The sequence below is a fragment of the Gavialis gangeticus genome, unplaced genomic scaffold (genome assembly GCF_001723915.1).
Source record: "Gavialis gangeticus isolate Ggan-Ray unplaced genomic scaffold, GavGan_comp1, whole genome shotgun sequence".
NCBI classification, from domain to species: Eukaryota; Metazoa; Chordata; order Crocodylia; family Gavialidae; genus Gavialis; species Gavialis gangeticus.
Genome location: NW_017729027.1, coordinates 3,228,889 through 3,249,090, shown reverse-complemented (window position 1 = coordinate 3,249,090; position 20,202 = coordinate 3,228,889). Strand labels below are relative to the sequence as shown.

Here is a 20,202-nt window from a genome sequence, read left to right as displayed (position 1 = left end):
AGCCTCTCCTCTCTCATAGATTTTGTAGACACTAGGGCTGGAAGGGACCTTGGAAGATCATTGAGTCCAGCCCCCCACCCGAAGGGCAGGAAGTCAGCTGGGGTGATAGGATCCGAGCAAGATAAGCATCCAATTTTCTCTTGAAGGTCTTCAGTGTAGGTGCTTGAACCACCTCCGATGGCAGGCTTTGATTTTTCCTGAGCAAGTTCCCAAATGTTACTGCAATCCTTGAGGTCTAGGAAACGAAAGATTTAGAATTCCACAGTACCACTAACCTTTCTTCATGGGGCAGGACTAGCTCCCAGACCCACCCATGCTGGTTTGAAGAACTGACTGGGTGAAAGAGGTAGACTATGTGGCAACAGACGACTGCAAGGGACCTTTGGGGTCATGGAATTGAGTCCCTGCTATGATGGAAAACCATGCTATATAATGACTTTCATAGACTGATCAATCTTCATCTTAGGCGCAGTTAGGTTTTTAATCTTATTATTTGAAAACCACACTGCTCCAATTGGTTAAAAACATTCTTCAAGTTTCCACTCTAAATTTATTCATGGCCAGTTTATACCTATTGGCTCTGGTGCCAACCTTCTTCTTCCGCTTCAGTTCTTCCTCCCTAGCAGCAACATTCTCTCTAGGTGCTGCATAAATGTGTTTTAAGGCAGAACAGAAAAAGACATGTGTGTGATTCCCCTTAGCCTGGAACCATGGTAGCCATTTACACATGGTTGACCTGGATACAGAACACTCCCTCCAAGCTTATGAGGAAGTGGAAAATTCTGATTTAGTCACATTTCATGGCCAATTTGCCAAGGTGTAAATGACAGGAAACTATGTAAAAACAGCAGGAACTAGACTCTTCAGATTTTTTCCTCCTGCTATGAGGACACAGCACCAATTTACCCTTATGTATGAATCACACCACTTCTACCTTGTGAAATTATGAAGAAATGATCAACACTCCAACTGCAACCAGAAGGAGTAATTCAGATCTACTGGGCTCCTGTGTTTAGCTCCTGTTCTTTTTGGTGGGGAGATATAGAAAACCATCTAGGTTTTGTATAAGACTCTGCCTTGCTGCTTACAGAACACTGCCATTGACAGTGGGTGCATCTACACATGCAAATCATCCAGGAGCAGTTTATTCTCAACTAAATTACTCCCAGAGTAAATGATCCCAGCCATGCATCTACACATGCAGGGAAGTGGAAGGAGACTTGCTGCTCCTAGCAGCAAACTGCCCCTGCTTCCTGCAGCCCTGCAACAGGCCCCTGCCACCACCAGGGGGAGCTTGCAGCTCCAGCCACAGCTGTCTGCAGCCATCTTTAAAAGGCAGATCCACTCCCTGCTTCTTGGCCAGCTGCTTTTCTGGCTGGCAGCAGTGTGCAGACCATGGGGGCAGCATGTGGCAACTCACTCACTAAAGTCTCTGCCTCCCTGCACCATGGCTGCTCCAGCCTCAGCCCCTGGCAGCAACATCCAACACCCTGGGCTCCTGATGGCCATGATGCTGGCCCTGCTGACCTGCTGCAGTGACCACCATCTGACCCAGGGCAGTCTGGGCCCTGCTGGCTCCCCTAAGTGTAGCAGCTACCTGGCTGGCCTGGCCATAGTTTCCCAGGCTCCCCACTGCCATACAAATGCTGCCCAGACCCTGTCCTGCTGGCTGGACCCTAGCAGGGATGGCAATAACATGTTCATGGACACCACCACTGCAGCTGTTAATGCCCTCCTGAGCTTGTAGCCCCAATACCTCTGGGCCCACCCAGCCTGCTGGAACTGGATGCTGTATATCATCCAGCCGACCTGGGATGATGAGCAGTAGCTGGAGATGTTCCAGATGACCCAGGCCATCTTCCAAGACCTCCTGGAGCAGCTCCACCTGCACCTGGAAGAGTAGGAAACCACCATGAGGCTGCCCCTCCCCATGGACACTTAGCTGGCCATCACCCTGCTCTAGCTGGATGCACCCATGAGCCTCCACTATATTGGCCACCTCTTCAGCATGGACAAGGCTACTACCAGAGACGCCGTCCAGGATATGCTGGGGCACACAGTACTCAGTATGCATGACCCCCTGGTGCTGGTGATGGGGTTCTATGCCCTGGGCTTCCCCCAGTGCCCTGGATGGGACCCACATTCCCATCACCTGCACACCCCACAGTGACCACCCCTAATGCAGTCAGCAGGACTTCCATTCCGTCAGGACACTGTCCAGAACCCAGCAATCCTCCTTTGTGGCTTCCACAGTCCTGGCCATTAGCACAGCCTACAACTCCATGGCCTTAATATAGTGCTCCTCCACAGCCAGGAGCCTTGACCTGGACTCCTAGTCCTCTTGGTCCTGCACCTCTTTGTGGGCCACATTTTCCATCTACCAACTGTCCTTCCAGATGACATCCTCTATTTGCCATGCCTCCAGTGAAAAAAGCCACTCCTCAGACACCATGACCAGCCAGTGCAGCAGAAAGATCTGGTCCTGGGTCATCCTCTGCTGGAAACTGCACGTCCGCAGGACCCCAGCCAAGGCTACGGTGACCCTTAGCTGCCATCCCACCTGCCAACTGGAGCCTTTCCCCTGCATGGAGCTGCAGGACCTGCAAACTCATGAGAAAAAAACTGTTTGTTTGAGAGTTTACAACATTTCTGAGATGAGATGCTCTGTACCAGGGGGCTGTGTGCTTCCGGGCCTCAGATCGGGGGTCGTACATGTGTGGGTGCCCACAGACCATGGTAAATTGGCCAGGCAGGCCTGGGCCCAGGAGGCTGCCAGCCAAGTCCCCTGTCCATACTCATTCCCATGGGGATGGTGGGCTGCTGGGTGCTGCCACAGGCAGCCTGCCTCCTGTGCCCTATTCCCAGGGCAGGACAGAACAGGTTCCTGGTAGCACCTGGTGCTGCAGTTCCAGAGCCACCTCCCACCCTTGCAGACCAGCCTGTCTCCTGTGCTACCAAGCCCACAGCACCCAGGCTTGGGGGGACATGGGGCTCCTGGATGACTGAGATACTGAGCTACTAGTACCCTGCTCTCCCTGCAGGGAGCCTCTCCTGGGTGGTGTCCTGGGGTCAGTCCTCCCTTGCAGTGGCATTGGGCCCTGAATGTGCTCCTGCTGCGAGTGTCCCAAGCACAACATGAGGAGTTGTTTGTGCAGACTGAGGGATTCCTGACCCATTATACCCTGCTGCTATGATCATGGTGCCACAAGTGTACCTGCACACCTGGCACAGGACCCTGACCTTCAACAGTACAGTAGGCAAACCCACCCTGCCCCTCAACTCCACCACCTCCTGTGGCTGTGCTACATGTCCATGGCCCCCAGAGCCAAGAAGGACATTACTGCCAGCATCAACATGTTCCTCAGCTTGTTGAGAGGCTTGTGCCTACCTAGCTGTGGGGGCAGAGGATGCTCAATAACCTTCTGCATGGCTTCCCACCTCCCTGCATGCTGTGGGGGGAATCCATGGGCCAGAGGAGTATAGGTGGGTCAGGCAGGGCCAGGGAACTGAGGCCAGGGCTGGGGCTGGGGCTGGGGCTGGGGCAGGAAGGGCCCTCTGCCCAGTGCAGGTCTTACCAGGTGGGTAAGGCTGGCATTCCTGGCAGCTCAGGTTGGTCCCCACTGACAGTGAGGGCATGCAGCTCCCTTGAAATTCCTGGGTCACAGGGGCATGGTGCCCAGGGGCAGGGAGTCCTCCAGGGAGGAGCTGGAGCTGCTGACACGTGGCAGTACCATGGCTGGCCTGGCCTTGTGGGTGGGGCTGAGGCCACGGAGCTAGTGGGGCAGACATTGGCCTGGGCTCCCAGAAATGCTGGATGATGCTGCGGGTGGGGAGTCAGCAGAATGGGCTGGTGGTGTCCTGAGGGGCCCTTCCTCAGTGGCACATCACCATGAATGCCAGGGTATACCAGAGGCTCAGGCTGGATGCCCATGCTCAAGTATAGGGCATGGCTGCAGCCAGGGTCTCAGGGTGTGAGAATGTCATCCACTTGCCACATAAAGGGCATGGACTTGCAGGCAGTCCTCAACCAGCAATTGTGGTCAGTCATGGTAACCCACTGTGCCTGCAAGGCCTTGACCTTTGTGCAGCACTGCCACACCAACCAGTTATGCCTGTGCTCCCACAAGTGTCCTGACAGTCCCTTGTAAATGTAGGCATTGGAGCGCCCACCCCACGTGAACTGGCTGAGGACCTCAGCCTCACCCCACAGCATGGTCAGGTTTGCAGTCTCCTCCTGAGACCAACTGGGGCCCTGGGATATGGCATGTGGTGTTGGGGAGGATGTCAGTTGGCTCCCTTCATGGCTCACTGAGTCTCTGCACAGCATTCTTGGTGCTTCCAGGCCTAAGCCGCTGCCTGAACCACCAAGCGCAAAGTCATGGCACAGGACTGACAGACACAGGGCAAGGTGGTGCCAGGCACCAGCTGCAGGGTCAGAGCAGACTGCTGTGGATTTCCTGTGCCAGCTGGAGCTGTTCCCGGTGGCCAGAAGCTGGCTACAACTGGGCCTGGGTGCTGCCAGGCCTGGCAGGTGCCTGCAGTACCCTGCAGAACTGGATGACACAGCCCAGGCAGCCGCTCAGCACTGCAGTGCAAGGGAAGCACACCAGGGTGCAGGCAGGATGCTGCAGCTTCAGTGTGGCCCGTGCTGGGAGACGCTGTGGCCGCAGGCAGCCAGAACATGCCCCTAGGCCCCAGCATCCCTACAAGCTTTTAAGGGCCTTAGGCTGAGGCTGGGGCAGGCATAGAGCCAATCCAACCCTGGGGCAGGAGAGGCTCCCAGCCCTGGGATCCTGGGGCTTAGCTCAGGCTGGCCCCCTAGTGGCAAGGCAGACCGGGAGCAAATTTGCTCCTAGTCAGCATCTACACGTGCGATACTGCACAGTAACTACTCACGAGTAAATGTGATACTTGCATTTGCAGTCAGGAAATTTATTCATGATTAGAGCAGTTTGCTGAACAACAAGAGTCTGCATGCATAGCCACAGGCGCTTGCAGTAAACTCCTCTACTATGCAGAAAAGCATCTTGTGTAGACGCACTCAGTGATAATAGCAGGTCTGGTGGTGTGCTAAACTGGGCATATATAGGCTATACAAAAAATATGCTTTTATAAGTGGCATAGTTCTTTCTCCAATACACCTCTGCCATGTGTTTCACTCCCCTCATGTCTCCTTTTGCAAGTCTATAAACTTTTTTGGACAGGGAATGTTTTTTACTGCTGATCTATCCAGCACTTAGCATTCAGGCCCCAAGCCCTGGAAAGGATCTCTTGAGTCTCCCATAATGATACCAGTCATATAGAACTAGTGAAACTTGATGAGATTTCCTGTATTTTCTTCATTTTTCTCTTAATTATAAACGTCTCTGCATATATCCGAATAGGTTTTACCTAAGGTCTAAAACAATTACAGTACTTCTGCTTGAAAAAATGCTAATAGAGACACATTTTTACCCCATGACACTTTGAATTTCTTACTATTATTAGATGAAATGGCGTTACAAATATCAAAAACTCAATGTATAACGACAACACCCACAGTTCTTCTGAGTCTCTTAACAAAGAACTGCTCATAGATGAATGCTTTATCTGTCCATCTTGGATGCACGTTGAAAGCTGCAGTCACCTTAGGTTTTTTTGCCTATGCTTTTATTTGTCAGTCATATGCAAAACAGGACATGTCTACACAAGATGCATTACTGCGCATTAGCCTAGTTTACTGCACAGTACAAGCATGTGTCTACAAGTGCACACCCTTAATGCACAGTGAAAATGGCTAATCATGACTAAAGCTGATACTTGCAAATGCAAGCATCAAATTTAGTTATGATTAGTTAATGTGCAGTAATGCACACACAGACATGACCTGGCACTAAGTTGCCCTGGGTCTGCCCTGCCTTCAAGGGGCTGGCCTGAGCCCATCCCCAAGGCTCCTGTGAGAGTTTGCCTCTGTGGTAGCCCCTAGCTGCAGGCTATAAAAGCCTGCAACCATTCTGTGTCCTGGGGAGCACAGCAGCCTGAAGGAGCCTGTACACTTTCCAAGGGCACTGCAGGCCCCATGTACCCCCCTGAACAGGACACAGGCTGCCTCTGCCTGCCTTGTCTTGAAGCCAGAACTGCTGCTTGGCCACTGCAGGGCCATGCAGCTGCCAGGGCACCTCTGTCAGGCCAGGTGGGTGCTGCAGCCTGCTGCCCCCCCCAGGCCATCCGTGATAGCTCACCAGGGCTGCTTGCTGACTGTCTCTGCCAGCAGGTCCAGCACCGTCTCCCTGCTTCTCACACCCAGCAGCCTGCCCTGCACCTCCAGGTGGTGTGGAACATAGCCTCTGTTGCACGGCTCCCAATCCCTTGCTGTGCCCCTGCACTGGGCTCTGCTAGTAGCTGCCCAAGGCCAGCAACAGAGGGACAGCCACATGGGGGCCCAGAGAGCCAGCACAAGACACACTATGTCATCTGTCTCTCACACTTCAAGGCCCAGCCCTGCCTGTGTGTGCATGCCCGTGCCGTCCACCCAGGGCCTTAACTGGACCCTGAAAGAGATCAAGGACCTCTTGGCACTCTGGGGTGATGTAGAGGTCCAGAGGCAGTTTGTGTAGGGCAGGTGCTCAAACACCCATATTCATGAGGGTCTGCCAGGTGGGATGAGGGAGTGTGGGCACTCCTGGTCAGTGCAACAGTACCTCATAAAGGTCAAGGCCTTGCAGGCGCAGTGGGTGGCCATAACCAACCACAATCATCTGTCTGTCCATGCCAACAAGACTGTGATCTTTATGCAGCAGCTGACCCATATTTTAGTGCCCCTGGACTCAGGCTGCAACCCTGTAGTTTTCACTAGCAGAGGCAGCATGCCCAAGCCCCAACCCCACCTGCATGCAGCTGCAGGACCTGGGCCTGGTAACATGTCACTGGAGGAGGGGCCCTTAGGCACTCAGTGCCCCGTCCCACCCAGCTCCCCAGCTGCTATATCCACTAGCTGCTCTGGGAACCCTGGGCAGCAGCTGCCTCAGCCACTGCATAGCCCCAGACCTTGCCACAAGGAGCAGCTGGCTGTGTCACCACCGGCCATCAATAACACCAGCTTCTCCCCAGAGGGGGCCCCGACCAGGCACTGGCTCACTGCACACTGCAGGCCATGGATGCTGGGTGCAGCCAGATACTGTCACCAGTGGGGATGACTGCACTGAGCTGCCAGCTATGCCAGCCCCAACCACATGGTAAGTCCTGCACTGGGGAAGGGGAGGGCCCTCCTAGCCCCAGCCCCTACTCCTAGCCCCAACCCCTGCCCTGCCTCTCCAGTTCAGCTGGAAATCACCTGGGCCCAGGCCTGCTCAGCCTGACTTACCATGGTCCTTGGGCACCTATGCATGGCCAACCCCTGATCTGAAGCCAGGCAGTACACAGCCCCTAATGCAGAGCATCTTGTCTCTGAAATGTTGCAAATTCTCACAAAAGGTTTCTGTCTCATGGTTCTGCAGGGCCAGCATCGAGATGCAGAGGAGATATAGCAGCAGCCAGCCGAGAAGACTAGTCAAGGATGCCATCACCCACTGCCAGGGCCCTCTGCATGTGTGCAGCACTTGTGCAGTTGGCACAAAATCAGATCCTGCTCCTACTGCTGCTGGTGGTGCTGGCAGAGGATAGAAAGGAGTGGACTCAGGCCTGGTGGCGGGAGGACTTAGCCCAGGAGGACAGCTGGCAGGAGGAGGAGGCATTCTGAGCTGAGCGCCTGGCCCTGGAGTAGGTGCCAAATGCCATCTAGAACTGGGCAGTGGAGGCCATGGACAACAACTGCCAGACCCTGGACACCCTCCTGGGCTGGCAGTCATGTGCGTGCCCCCACTGCCCAGCCCTGGACCTGTAAGACCCCTGTTACCCATCCACTACCCTGCATCAGGCCCCTGCCTGGGCCTGGGAGGAGGTCCTCTGGCACCTCCCACCCACAGGAACCCCTAGCCCAGTCCATGCCCCAGGTCCACCACTTGCCCTGGCTCCATGTGGGTGTAGAGCCAGAGATCCCAGGAGTGGCACCACAAGAGGATGCTGGCCCTGTTGGCCCTGGACACGGGCAGCTGGAGGAGGAACTAACTATCCTGGAGGATCACTGGCTGCTGTCACCCCAGGATGAGCCTGCTGCCTGCTGCGGTTGACATGGCCCATGGACCCAGGGGAGAATGGCCTGAGGCTGGGGTGTGTGCCATCTGCCCCTGGACTCTGCCTGCTAGGCACCCCTACCCCACGGCCCCCTCACTCTGAGACTCCCAGAGACTGAGACTCTTGTACATAGTTTTGAGACTGGGAAGCAGGTTTTTAATTGTTGAAGGGTTGAGAGGGTGGTGAAGGGGCTCTATTTGTTGGGGAGGGAGGGACAAGAGTGGGGGGGCTGGACCCAATGATCTGTGAGGTCCTCCCTAACAATCTATGAAGAGGACTTGGTGTATTGAGGGAGGATGGATGGGGTGGGTTTTGTGAGGGGAATAAAGCATTTTTGGTTCAACATGTGCCTGGCTTGAGAGTGGGCAGGGGGTAGGAGACCTGTGGGCAGTGAGGCAGGCAGGCTAGAGTGGGGAGCACTCCATGAGGTGGTCCACCAGAGCCTCCTGCATGCAGTGCCCTGGCCCCCACTGGTGGGTGCATGCCTTACCTGGGGCCTCGCCAGGAAGACCCGCCACTGCAGCTCATGCTCCCACCACCAGGCTGCCTCCACCCAGCACACCTGCCCCTGTCTGGAAACAACTCTCCCTGGGCCTTGCAAATATTGTACAGCACACAAAATGCTATGATGACCCAGAGGAGGTTTTTCTCCACCATTTCAAGGCAGGTAGTAAGAGTTCATCAGTGACCCTTGTGGCAGCCAAAGGCTCACTCGATGAGGGTGCAGGTCCAGCCAAGGCACCGATTAAAGTTGGCCGGGTGGGGATCCAGGTGCCCAGTGTAGGGTCTCATTAGCCATGAGAGCATTGGGTACACTGGGTCCCTGATGAGCACAGGCAGGATGATGACAGCATCTAGCTCCAGGTCCTCCACTCCTGGCATGAAGCACCCACTCTCCATTACTGTCCCCAGTCTAGAGTTTCTGAATATGCAGCCATTGTGTGCACTGCCTGCCCAACTAGCACTGACATGGGTAAAGGTCCCCTGGTGATAGACAACTGCCTTCAGGACCACCAAGTGGAATCCCCTGCAGCTATAGTAGGGCTGGTCTCCATGGGGTGGACAGGTCACCAAGATGTGTAGCCTGTACACCGAACCCTGTGACCACTACCTGGGGGTCTCAGACACAGAGGACAGTATCCACCAGTATGTCCTAGAGGGTGCCACACACCTCTAGGACAGCCTCACAAGCCTTGCCCACACTGAACAAGTGCCCCACATACCACAGGCTGGCAGAAGTGGCCAACCCGAGCAGAGCTAGAGCCAGGCAGTGGGGAGGGCCAGGTGCATGCCAGTGTTCTGGCACTCCAGGTGGGGCCAGAGCTGGCAGAGCAGGTCAACAAAGGTGTCCCAGATCATCCTAAAGGTGTCAACCCACTGCTCGACATCCCAGTCACATTGCACCAGGCACTGCCACCAATCTCAGCAGATGCAGCAGGCCCAGAGGTGGTGGGGCTGAAGGGCCAGGAGGGCAATGGCATCCCCAGCAGTGGCCTCCTGGAGCCCCTCATTAGCATAGCTGGTGGAAGCAGCTGCACAGCAGCAGGGGCCCTGGTAAGGTGCACAGCAGGCAGGCAGGTGGTCACTGCATGTGGGAGAGCTGGGTGGAGCGAAATGGCTGCAGTGATTGCACTGAGCCAACAGGGTGACTGAGGTGGCCAGTAGGATTGGGGGACCCTGTCCCTCACTTCCAGTACCAGGAGCTGGGGCAGTCATAACTCAGGAATGCAGAGGGGCCATGAATAGAGCTGCCACGTGCTGCCTCTGTGCATGCCACACTGCTTGGCTGAGAACTGGAACTGGCTGCCCAGAGATCACAGTGTGGGGCTGTGTTTTAAAAATGGCTGCCAAGTGCTGGCAGCTGGGTGTGGCTTCATACATGGCTGCCAAGTGCTAGCAGCTGGGTCTGAAGGCTGGAACTCCCCCTGGTGGCCACAGGGGTATATGGCAGGGCTGGAGGGAGCTGGCACTAAATTTACTGCCAGGTCCATGCATGTATAGGCACCTACTCAAATTTACTTACTGAGCATTAGCTTAACACACAGTAAATCTAGTTGCGACTAATTGCATATGTAGACATGCCCATAATTGACACATTCAAAATGGAGACAAGAGATTTAGGACTTAGATTAATTTGTTTAGTATATTTTCTCTAAAAGCTTGATATTCATTCACTGATGTAATCTACATGATATGGAAACTAGGGTGTTTCTCTGAGGGTTTTTCTTCATGCAAAGGTAACCAGAGTTGTAGCCTGAGTGCTGCCTTTAAGCCAACTCCTGTCCACACACACAACATTCTCTATCTCATTATAGCACCCTCAGTTGGCACTGTATCTCCCTGCTCCCTAGGCCAGGCCCCCAACTCGTCTGCCACAACTTGATGGAGCTGTAATTAAATGGAGGGGTTCAGTGGTGTTCTTGCCCCTGGCCCAGAGATGGTAATGCTCACTGGCTTATTGCGGTTGATCCTGGGGCTCCGCCTCCCCTACACCCCATCCACTCACCAACCATGAGGGCTGTAGTGCTGCTGCGCCAACTCCTGGTTCCAGCCTCTTATATCCCGCCATTGAGCCTCAGCCTTATTGGCCTCCACTTGAAGTGCAGGCTTGTGGTTGCAGCCTGCCCTTCACTCCTAATCCTTGGCCCTACTCCATCCCTGCACCAGGCCTGTGGCAAGAATTGACTATGCCTGGCCCAGGCCCTAAGGGTGGTGAACGATGCCAAGCCCCTTCCTGTGGAGCTTAGAATCAGGAAGCCTCATCTGGCGCCCTTCTACTGCCCTCGCTTGTCCCCGATGGGGCAGTGTTGTGAGGTGGGGTCTGGTCTGCTAAGTAACTCCCCAGCGAGCTTCGTGTCTCACCTCCTCCATTTCCCCCTGCACCCGGCATCTGCCGAGGTTTTTAAATCTCCCACAACAGCAGTCACAGCTGACATCATCAACCGGCCACTGTCCAGCTTGATTGATAGCCACTTGAAAAGCCAGCACAGCGGCGGCTCGCACAGCTCCCTCCCTGTCCCAGTCTGCCTCCCAGGTAAGTTTTCTGCGGTGCCAGGTGTCACAGGGCATTAAGGTGCCTGCTCCTTTAAGGGCTGAAACTGCTAAGGAGAGAACCCTAGCAGTCAGTCAGGAACCCCTCAACTGCAAGTTACCAGGGCAGCAGGAATGAGGGCATTAGCCCGCACCTGCAGGCAGTCAACTGACCAGAAGAGGCAGGGCCCGGGGCATATATAAACCCCAGGGCTGGGACCAGAGAGGCAGTTCTCTGTCAGCAACTAAGGGGGAAGGAGCTGTCCTAGAAGAAGCTAAGTGAAGAGGCTTGACAACCCATCCCCTGTTTCTGGTAAGATTAAAGGACTATAGGAGTGCACCAGACCCTGGTCTACAAGCCATGTTGTGCTAGGGGAATGCTGATTCATTTTAAGGGGCAGAGCACACCCTGAGCTGCTTGCATTATGTTATAACCCAGGGACTTGTATTTTGATTTCTGTTTGTAAACTGGAGGGTCAGGTTGAGGCTATTGGGGAAAGAGGAGGCCTCATTGGGGGCCCACTACAGGGTGGGGACACCAGCGCCAGCGTGGGCACAGTATCCGGGTTGCACAGACCCCAGCGCCAGTGTGGGCACAGACAGACAGAGAGAGAGGGCTGCGGAGAGCCCAGTCATGACCATAGGCCAAGTGAAACTAAGGCCTTGGAGGGACACTGTTGAATGCCATCTGCAAGGCTTGGGGTGTGGTAAAGGGTGGTTTGGAGCCACGCATCTAGCCCATAAGGCTGAAGGTACCCTGAGAGGCAACCATTTCTGTGCGGGACCCAAAAGGGGTCCAAGAACCAGCTGGGTCCAGCAGGACTGTGCCCAACGTAAACTTGGCAGCCTCCCTATTCATAATTATTACCAACAAGACATGGTGGACAAGCAAGAGGGTGCTCATTGGGCCAAATTGGCATGGTCAAGGGGCCCTAGGGGTCACATGGCCATCCCTGGTGTCCCCATCATGTGACACCAGGGTCCCTGGGCCTTCCTCTGAGAGCGGTGTGGTCTGTCGCTGGAGCTCCCAGCCCCTGAGGGTGGCCCCCACCCCCACACTCATATATGACAGGGACTTATCTGCCTGTGAAAAGGCTGGTCAAATGCAGGAATCCTCAAATTACTGCATGCAGTGTGGATTCAGAAGAGAACGTTTGTGCACTAGTAGTCCCCCAACAGCTCCCCAAAATTTCTTCTTTATCTGCTGCCTGGTTCTAAACTGTAAGTAATGTCTGGCCTGCATAAAGAACATCTGGGCTTTGGCATTCAGACCTGACCTTAGCATGCAGCAATCTGGGCTTGTAATGTTATTATGGTGCTCCTCATCTGTTCAGACCAGAATGGATGATCTTTAACAGGTAGTTAGACATGTTAGTCTGAAGTCAGTCAGAAGGCAGAGTAGAGGAACACAGAGCAACCCAGAACTCAGAGTACCAAAGATGAAATTCAGGAATAGAATCAAGTTTTCCAAGGCAGCATGCTGCTGTTTCAACCGCAGACCATCCCATCTCTTCTGTATTCCTCTGCGTCATTCACTACACATTCCCAAATACAGCAGAGATGCTACAAACAGCAGCTTCTTTCACTCCACCATTTTGATTCACTTTCTTATGCATTGCATAAGAAGAGATCCCATGGCAAAAAGAGCAGGCAATTAAAAACTATATTAAGGAGGGCAAATTAAAGTTGTAGAGGCATCTAAATATCTACTCTCTGATCTAAACACATCACAACTCATGTGAACTTTCTTTTCTGTTCATTCTATCTCAAGCATCGTAGGTGGTTTTGGGTGTGGATATAAAGCAATGGGTCAATTTTATAAAGAATACTTGTGCTAGGGATGGTTTCGTATCATTTATTGTCCCTCAAACTAGTTGGGAAGTTTCCAAAGAAAAGGTCCTTTCCAGGTTATCTTCCAAAGGGAAATTTCAGTTTAGTCAAAAACTTTAGTTTTTCCATTAGAAAAACCAAAATGAGCTCCCTCCGTGTCCACCTGGAAATGTCTGCTTAGAGACAAGGGACAAGCATCATAGATCTGAGGGTTCTGTCTCTTTGCATCTCCTGTAGCTATAAGGAGGGGGGAGAAGGCTGAGAACTGGATAGGGAGGGCAGGGAGCCTCTGACAGCCAGCCCAGCAGTTTCTCATCAACTTTACTTTCCACCTGCAGTGAGCAGCAAAACTGATAAGGGCCTTACTGGTAAGGAGCTTGGACAAGTTAAAACTTCCTTTTTGGTTCTCGAGAATTTTTTTTTCCTGAAAACTCTTTTCCAGGAATATATATAGATATATATTTTTAACTTTTTTTGTCCTGATTTGGGCACTGGAAATACTTTCAAAAATGTGAAAATCTCCATGGAAAAGGATTTCTGTTTTGCAGGCAATCCTCATCATTACACACACTCTTTACTAAAATAGGGCACAGCATAGATGGAGTCAATTCCTAATTTTAGGTGGACATAGGCATTGCCATTCCAGATGAGCAGTTCATCTAGTTTACCTATCATTCACAGTGGTCATGTCTATGCATGCCATTAATGCATGGCAATAAACTCTGGAACTCCTGGGCATGCCATTTGCATGTGTACCCAGACGGCAGCACACTGAGACAGGTCAGGGCAGACTCAGCTGGCAGGGAATCAGGGGGATCAGCCTGCCAGCCTGTGGCTGGTCCAACCAAGCTCAATGTGTTGAGGAGGGGTTGTTTAAGGCCCTAGGGAGCTTCAGCATGGGGCTAGCCAGCAGGCAGCTCCCACATTGAAGCACCCTTGTCCCCCAGCCAGCCAGGTCAGAACCTGATGTGGAGTTTATTAGTTTCCTGCACCCTAATAATGTAGGCCAGTGGTCACCAACCAATGGATCTCAATCCACTGGTAGATCTCAGAGACTTTGGAGCTGATCCGAGGCTGGGGTGGGGGGCTGAGTGCCCACATGCATGCAAGCACATGCCCCAGTTCATCAGGTCAGTCCATGGGGGAGGGAAGGAGCAGAGGCTAGACCAAGGCCCGGGTGGTGAGGGACAGTGCCACAGAGGCAGGAGCAGGGGTAAGTTAAGTGGAGCCCCAGCTGGGTGGGACTTACCTGCTAGGGAGGCACACCCCCAAATAATTTTTTACCCCTCTGCCTCAATCTGCACCCCCCCCTTCCCTCCCCACAGACTTACCTGCTGGGGTGTGGTGGAGGGGCAAGGCAGCAGCACATGGTAGATCTTGGATAGCTTTTAAAAGCCAAAGGTGATCTCCTACTTAAAAGGTTGGAGACCACTGATATAAACACTGAGACATTTACTGTTGAGCTAATTAGTCAGCAGTAAACGTCTTGTGTAGACAATCCCAGTGAGCAATGCTGTATGTTTCAGAAACAGCTGCAAGTAACAGCATGTAGGCACTGCTCAGGAATTATCTGCTCGCTGGGAAGTTTCTTGCTAATCTCATGCCATTAGCAGTTGCTTTACAGGCTGATGCAAGATTTAACCCTTGTTATTTTTTTCCCTGCTGTGTAAGTGTGGAAATATTTATTATCAGTATAAATATCTGTTCTTTTTTCCTCCTTTAACTCCCATTTTTTTAAGCTTTTCATCTCTCAGCAATAATACGGCAGTGAATTCCACTGGCTAATTAAATATGGTGTGAAAAAAGTTTAACCATTTATCAGTTTTAAATTCCTTGCCCTTCAGTTTTACCAAAGGCCCCATAATGCATATAATTCTTATGATACACAGTAAACAAGAATGACGTGACCTACACCCCTCACCCCATATTGCTTCTTTGTCTTCTCTCTCAAATAAAAAATGATCATCTCCATCCATCCTCAAGTAAGTTTTCATTTAATCATTTTCATGGTATTTCATTTGGCCTCTTCTCTATCCTCTTGGAGATAAAGTGAACAAAAGTAAATGCAGAAGCCCAGGTAATATTAGTGTGAGTGCTCTGCTTTCTAGTTTATGAAACAGTATTAAAGCCAAATGTATACATTCTCCTCCATCTCTTACAAAGCTATTAAATGCAATGGCAGTACCAGATAGTGAGAACCAGGAACCATAGTTTTCTCCATTTAAAAAGCACAAATTCTCTGATTTAAAAAAATTGCAAATTCAGATTTAAAAACCCCAATCCCAAATCCACAATTAAAATGTAATCCCACTATATGTGTATATATATGTGTGTGTGTGTGTCTGTGTGTGTGTGTGTGTGTGTGTGTGTGTGTGTATGTATGTATCAGCTGAACGCAATGTTTTATTGATATATTTACAATTTTAAAGCAATTTGGAAGCCTATCTGTACTTCGATCACTATAATAAAATAAATTCTAAATAACAATAAACTCTGGCGTTTGATTTTGAGTTTTCTATCATGGAAAATCAGAGCTCTCCCTGCACCCTTCGCTCAACAGGACACAGGTCCAGGCCCCTCACTCCCCCTGCTTAATCACCCTCCTCCTGCTCCCCCCAGCTCCTTGGAGGCTGGAAATCTGCCAGCCTGCAAGAGGCAACCCACAGTTTCTCACATTTTTTTCCTTTTAAAGGGAAAAAAAATCCAAGTTTTTCTCCTTAAAATGAGAAAATCTGGGTTTTACCATATTTCTCCATGGCAAACAGAAGACCTGGATTCTCGGTGAGAACTAGGAGTAGTTGAAAGGGAGACTAAAATAACCTGATATTTAGAAGTCCACAAATGCTTAGGTCCTTTAGTGAAAGAAAGCTAAAAATAAATTTATTTCAGGAGCTCTTCTGTACACCACAGCAGCAGACACTTCACCTGCATGCTTTTGGGGTCTTGATTTTTATACTGTGCCTAATTAGCAACTAACACAATAATTAAATCAGCTAGAATTTCTCCATGGTACCCTTCCTAATTAACCCCATTGTTAAATCACTTACATTAATTTGTCAAATCTTAACAGTTAAATGAAAGCAATCTGTCTAAAAGAAAAGGCAGGCGGAACAATGCTGAAGTTTATTTTCAAAACTGAAAGAGACAAATCACAGTTCACACTTCCTTTGTGCCTGTCACAACATCATAGGGATAGCAAATGAAGATCTCACTAGGGTCTTCTGGTTTTAAATCATTAGCATTACAGTAATTCATTAGCACATGGTATTTGTGGAAGTTACACTGGTCAAATCCAGACTGGAGTATTGATGCCCTCTCCAGCCAGAAGATGGGAAATGTTTCCTTATTTTAAGAATTCGGTGAGGTGGCCGTACTATGAAAACACCGCATGCAAGGCTTTCCACCCATCTCTGCCACAGAATCTATAGTCCTAGATCTCTGAACCAGAGATCCACAAAAGTACCCCACCTTGTGGAAATTTTCCCATGCAGACAAAAATCCACTGGGGAACTAGCCACTGTTTTTTGCCTGCACAACTTACTGCTCTGCCACTATTTCCTGGAAGAGTTACTCCCCCAGGGTTAAGCTCTATCTATGTGGCCACAAGTCTTCCTGTTTGCTGGAAGCTAGCTCACTAGCAATTAGCCTGCTTCCTCGCTGCCAGCCCTCCCAGAGCCAGCTCAACCTGCTGCAGCTTCCTCTTAAAGTCACAGGAGCCCTCTGGCTCCCTGTTACACTATGTAGTCCATAACCCTATTCCTCCCATTTTATTGCTCCATGCCGTATCATTTATCCTTTTCTCACTCCTGCTGTCATCTTGAACCACCTCACTTGAGCCTATCCTCACTTCTGATTCTCCCAATCCTTCCTTCCTTCTTTCTCATGAACTTGTCCTTGTGACTAGGTATTTAGCAGACTTCACATATTCATTGGAATCTGAGATGTCCACATGATGAGCACATCTGCTATGGCCTCGAACTCATGATCTCTGGACTTTCAAGCGTCCATGGCACCCAAGCCCCCCATTCTCCCAGGTACTATGTCATAGAATCATAGAAAAGTAGGGCTAGAAGGGACTTCCAGAGGACATCTAGGCTAACTCCCTGCCTAAGGAAACACCATCCCTATCCAGAATATCTCATATGAATCCTTGTTTAACCTATTACTAAAGTTACACAATCAACCCTTTCACACAACCAGAAGGCACAGTGCCCTAACCTGATACAGGTGAAGTAGTAACCTGCCAGTCTCCTGACATCCAATCTAAACCTACTTCACTGCAACTTCAAGCCATTGGTCCAAAGAGCCTCTTCCTTAGGCAGTCCTTGAGATATTTGAAGACTACTATCATGTTTCCTCTTTTCTGCAAGCTGAACCTTCCTATTTCCTTCAACTTCTCCTACTATGGCTTGCTTTCCAAGCTCTTTTTCATTTTGTCAGCCACCTCTGGAGTTTGTCTAACTTCTTCATGTCCAAAGTTACCAGCACGGTGCCAGCATGACTGGTGTCCTCTTTGTGCACCAAAAGCAGGGGTTGGGGGGACTTCCCTGGAACCCTTCACCCCAAGACATAAATTGAAGGCACAGCTCCCCTGGTACCCCTTGTTGATCCGAGATGTCTGAGGTTGAGGAGAGAAGAGAGTAGACCAGGGAGAGAAGACAGCAGACCAGGCCCGCAGGACTAGGACCACTTGGTCCTACATAGAAACCAAGAGCTTGATGCAGGTGCTGGGGGACCTTGATGTATTGCACCAGTTCATCAACAGCCCATAGGTGACATGTCCAGGAGACTTGCCTTGCAGGCACACAAGATGGCAGCCCAGTGCCAGGCAAAGGCCAAGATTCTGCAGACTGCTTTCCACCATGATGTTGCAAGAGCACAGCAGCAGGGCACCCCAGTGTGTGACGTATCACATTACAGGTATCTCCATCCACTAATGGAGTTACTTGAACACTCTGAACAGATGCACACAGAGGTCTCCGTGCCGTCCTCTACTCCGGAAACTTCACCAATCATGGCTGCGACTCAAGCTGGCTCAAGAGATGAAGATAGTGGCGGGATAGCAGTCATGGCACCTGTGGGTTCCTCTGAGGAGGAAAGACCCGCAACCTCAACTTCCACACCCAGTATGGTAAGCCCTATGGGGACACTTTAAGTCACCTGTTATCTGAACTGACACTGGCAGGTGATTAGGCTAGGCTGTGAGGTGAAGGTGTGGGGCCGGAGGGCTTGGGTTGGCATAGGACACCGCTTTGAGGACCCTGCAAGTTAGATGTCAGTGCAGGGAGGTGCAAGGCAACACACAGCAGGGAGTCTGTGATGGGCACTGGTTTGCAGCCACTCAGGGCCTGCAACAACCCCTGGCCAGGCAATTCCTTCTTGGTTATTTTTGCCCAAATGCTACTTATCCACTCACAAGATTTGCTGAGTGAAGAGGTCTCAAAAGAGACTCTAATCCCAGCATTTCTTCATTTTCAGCTCCGCTTGGTATGACACTGCTGAGTAGACGGAGGCCGGATAGGCATGCTGTCGATGCACAGACAGATAGGATCATCAGTACCTGCACTGTGTGGCTGCACGAGGTTGCCAGCCAGGTATGTCTCACCACCAGCTGCTTATTGGCTGTCCACCATGGCAGGAGGCATTCCCACACAAGTGGAAGAGAACCGCAGTCAAGCTCGGAAACCAGAAGGCATTCCAGAGTCAAGTCCAGAAAGTTGTTTTTGCTTCACTGTTATAAAAGTTGTTGATTATTGGTTCTTGCTTGTCATTACAGAAGCTGCTGATTATTGCTTATTGCTTGTCATTATAAAATTTACTACTTCTCATTGCCTATTGTTACCTTTTAAACGTTGTTCTGTGGTGAATTGCTAAATTATGGAAATTATACTTAATATGTTAATTGTGTTTAATTATGTAAATAAAGGTTTCTATACATTTGCCTTCATGTTCCACGTTTGTAGAGGCAAGGGGAGGAACTTTCTGATGGGCATACGTTTGTTTCAATGGGAGTGATTAGTAGGTCCTCAGGCCAGGCTGCCTGGATTTGTTCTCCTCACTGCCAAATCAACAGCAGTTGGCAGAGGGCCCCATAGAGTGGCTGGTAAGACTAGTAAAACAGGAAAAACTGGTAATCCCCCCCCCGCTGCCATCCATGTTGACAGTTCATCCATAATGGGCATTGTCAGTGTTGAGGGGGCTGTGGGTAGGGATTGGCAGAGAGACCCTCTGACGGGTGACCAGCACCCACTTCTGCCTAACACCCCTAGCCTCCCAGGACCTGGGGACTCCTGGGACCATGCAGCCATCATTTGCTTCGAATGGCAAATGAAACCACTCTCAGGTGTCCACATCCACCAGCCAAGAAGTTCCTTAATTCCTTACATGACCCAGGTTAAAGTTTTGTGACCGAGTGGCTGTTCAGGTTAGTAGGAAATTAAATCTCTCCCTCCCAGCCACCTACATAAAATGGCCAAGCAGTCTTTTTCTTTATTGTATTAAACTGAGGTGGATTATGGGCCAATGGTGTACCTGTCAATCAAGGCCTCCCCTCTGGCAAGCTGGAAGCAGCACAGCCCAGGCATGCACCCTTGTCAAGACAATGATGGCTTGAAGGTGTGCGCACAGGCAGCAGCCACTTCCCAGGGTTGTTTGCTGCCTGCAGTCCTGGGAGCAGGTGGCTGCAATTTATTTTTTACCGGAAAATGAAACCAGTACCAGCCATATGCAAAAGATGGCCAAGCAATTTTATATTCCTTGCATAAAGCAGGGGCAGATTCTCATGGATGATGGCACCACTGGCAACAAAGGCCCTCTGGTGAGCTAGGGGCAGCATGGTCCAGGCAGGCATGGTGGCTTAAGGAATAGAAGGTCAATTCTGTCTGCGTTCATTTCCTCACCAGCTACCCAGGTGTGGCCATACAAAGTTGACTTTTGATTTGGTGGTTGCGTCAGAAGAGAAAGCGGACCTCTTTAACCAATTCTTCACCTCCGTTTTCTTGTGCAGGGACCGGGACTTCCCTGCTGTGATAGAAGCCGGACTCGAGGGGATTGCCTTCCGACCTCAGGTTGGGGAGGACCGGGTTAGAGAGCTTCTGGAGGGGCTGGACGCATTCAAGTCAGCGGGTCCGGATGATCTCCACCCCAGGGTGTTGAGGGAGCTAGCTGGGGTTATTGCGGGGCCCCTGGCAC

General features: G+C 51.2%; 1 long non-coding RNA gene across 1 annotated transcript; it reads right to left on the bottom strand.

Moving 5' to 3' along the window:
* Positions 1–1,466: 1,466 nt before the first annotated feature.
* LOC109299839 lies at positions 1,467–3,449 on the bottom strand. The gene is made up of 3 exons (XR_002098013.1): positions 3,439–3,449; positions 1,769–1,773; positions 1,467–1,571 (listed from the first exon to the last, which is right to left on the bottom strand). It is a non-coding gene; the product is annotated as an uncharacterized LOC109299839 (long non-coding RNA).
* Between the last annotated feature and the right edge of the window lie 16,753 nt (positions 3,450–20,202).